Source organism: Carlito syrichta, unplaced genomic scaffold (genome assembly GCF_000164805.1).
Source record: "Carlito syrichta isolate Samal-C Ts95f unplaced genomic scaffold, Tarsius_syrichta-2.0.1 Scaffold309898, whole genome shotgun sequence".
NCBI classification, from domain to species: Eukaryota; Metazoa; Chordata; class Mammalia; order Primates; family Tarsiidae; genus Carlito; species Carlito syrichta.
The window spans coordinates 107,765-109,762 of record NW_007253994.1 but is presented as its reverse complement, the minus strand read 5'-3'; the positions used below and the strand labels follow the sequence as shown (position 1 = coordinate 109,762).

Below are 1,998 nucleotides of genomic sequence, written 5' to 3'. Positions count from 1 at the left end.
CAAATAAAACTGAATAAAGTTAGAAATAGTCCCATTAATTGTTGGATTATTATGATGTGTTCACTGTCAACTCTCTTGACAGACAGCAGGAGATCACATTTCAGTTACAACTCCTTTCTTTTTTTTTTTTCTGAGTCGGAGTCTCACTCTGTCACCCAGACTGGAGTGCAGTGGCCGCTCCCAGCCACAGCAGCCTTGACCTGCTGGGCTCCGGCGATCCTTCTGCCTCAGCCTTCCCAGTAGCTGGAACTACAGGCACATGCTACCACTCCCAGCTTATTATTATTATTTTATTTTTATTTTTATTGTAGAGACGAGGTCTCACCAAGTTGCCCAGGCTGGTCTTGAACTCTTGAGCTCAGGCAGTCCTCTCTCCTTGGCCTCCCAAAGTGCTGGGATTATAGGCTTTAACCACCACGCCCGGTATCTCCTTGTAATTAAGAAAAATATATTATAATCCTTGTCTTCATGGACCAAAAAATAAATAAATTTTTAATGTTGGGTGAAATGAATAGAGCTAATCCTCTAAGAGACCTAAGTAATTAATATAGAACAAAATCATCATCTTGTAGATTTTATTGACTTTTTACCTGTACTTAGTGTTTGTTCTTAGTGTTGTTAGTATTTATTTCCAAAATAATCGATAGACCTGTTGGCTTAGCCTAGAAATTGGTTCAGAAAAGTATTATGAATGTGGTAATTGTAAAAATGTATTTGTGTATGTGACTGGAAGGACAGAATTTAATAAAATAAAGACCTCTTCCCAATTGCATCAAGTATTACTTTATTTTATTTTTTTTGAGTTGGAGTCTCACTCTGTGACCCAGGTTGGAGTGCAGTGGAATGCTCACGGACAACCCAGTGTCGACCTACTGGGCCATGGCAATCCTGCCTCAGCCTTCCAAGTAGCTGGAACTACAGGCACACGTTACCACACCCGGCTAATATTTTTTGATATATTATAGAGATGAGGTCTCGCCAAGTTGCCTGGGCTGGTCTCAAACCAGGCAATCCACTCGCCTTGACCTCTCAAAGTGCTGGGATTACAAGTTGAGCCACCGAGCCCGGCAAGCATCAAGTATTATTGAGACCTGACTGACATGTAAAAATAGCAGTAGGAGAGACCTTGAAGTCCTCCTCATTCTGGGGGAGAATCTTTCTGGGGGTATCAGGGTCTAAATATGCTGGAACTTAATACAACTAATGTCTGTTTTCTTTTGAAAAGCTGAACACCTGTTTTGCCTTTGTGTCTTGCCATTCCTCTGAAGAACAGAGGCACGTAATAAAATTCCACACTTCCTTTGCATTCTATGAGGTAGGTAGAACCTTTGAACCTTAATTCAAACACCAAAAAAAGTGATTTGCAGTGTTATCTGTTTCCATATATCTCGCTGCTGACTTGGAGATGAGGTGATCTTGCTGTCATATCCTACTTTTATTGCTAGGCCTATAGTAGCTTTAGACGATCTGACAGTATGGTTTTGTAATATGGGTGGGTCTTGGATATGAACCTGGTTCTTGCTGACCACTTCTCAAAGTAAAGAGTAGGCTTCCATATTTCCAAGTGATCTAAGTTTTTAACTGTTTGCACTCAGAGACATCTTGTGGATAACCTACCAGCAACTCAACCATACATTATTATGAAATAGTGAAAAATGAATCATTTCATATTAAATAGTATAGTGTTGGAACCAATTATTTTATTGTAATGATATTTGGCTTATAATGCAATTTTGGACATTGGGGAACTTATGACAAAAAAATCAAAATTTAGCCGAACTTGGTGGCTCAACCTGTAATCCTGCGCTTTGGGAGGTTGAGGTGAGTGGATTGCCTGAGCCCACGGGTTCAAGACCTGCCTGGGCATCTTGGCAAGACCTCATCTCTACAATAAATAAAAAAATTAGCCGGGCATGATAGCGCATGCCTGTAGTTCCAGCTACTTGGAAGACTGAGGTGGAAGGATCGCCGGAGCCCAGCAGCTCAAGGCTGCGGTGG

The 1,998-nt window shown here is 41.1% G+C and overlaps 1 protein-coding gene across 5 annotated transcripts in view; it reads left to right on the top strand.

Moving 5' to 3' along the window:
• Positions 1-1,222: 1,222 nt before the first annotated feature.
• The window catches only part of EZH1 (enhancer of zeste 1 polycomb repressive complex 2 subunit), a 29,187-nt gene continuing 28,411 nt past the window's right edge, over positions 1,223-1,998 (top strand). For 3 of the 5 annotated variants that reach the window (XM_021717653.1, XM_021717654.1, XM_021717652.1), the window contains exon 1: positions 1,223-1,315. The gene's annotated coding sequence lies outside the window, so the exon portion shown is untranslated. The remainder of the gene's footprint in view (positions 1,316-1,998) is intronic. The other 2 variants (XM_021717656.1, XM_021717655.1) reach the window with 2 other exon arrangements.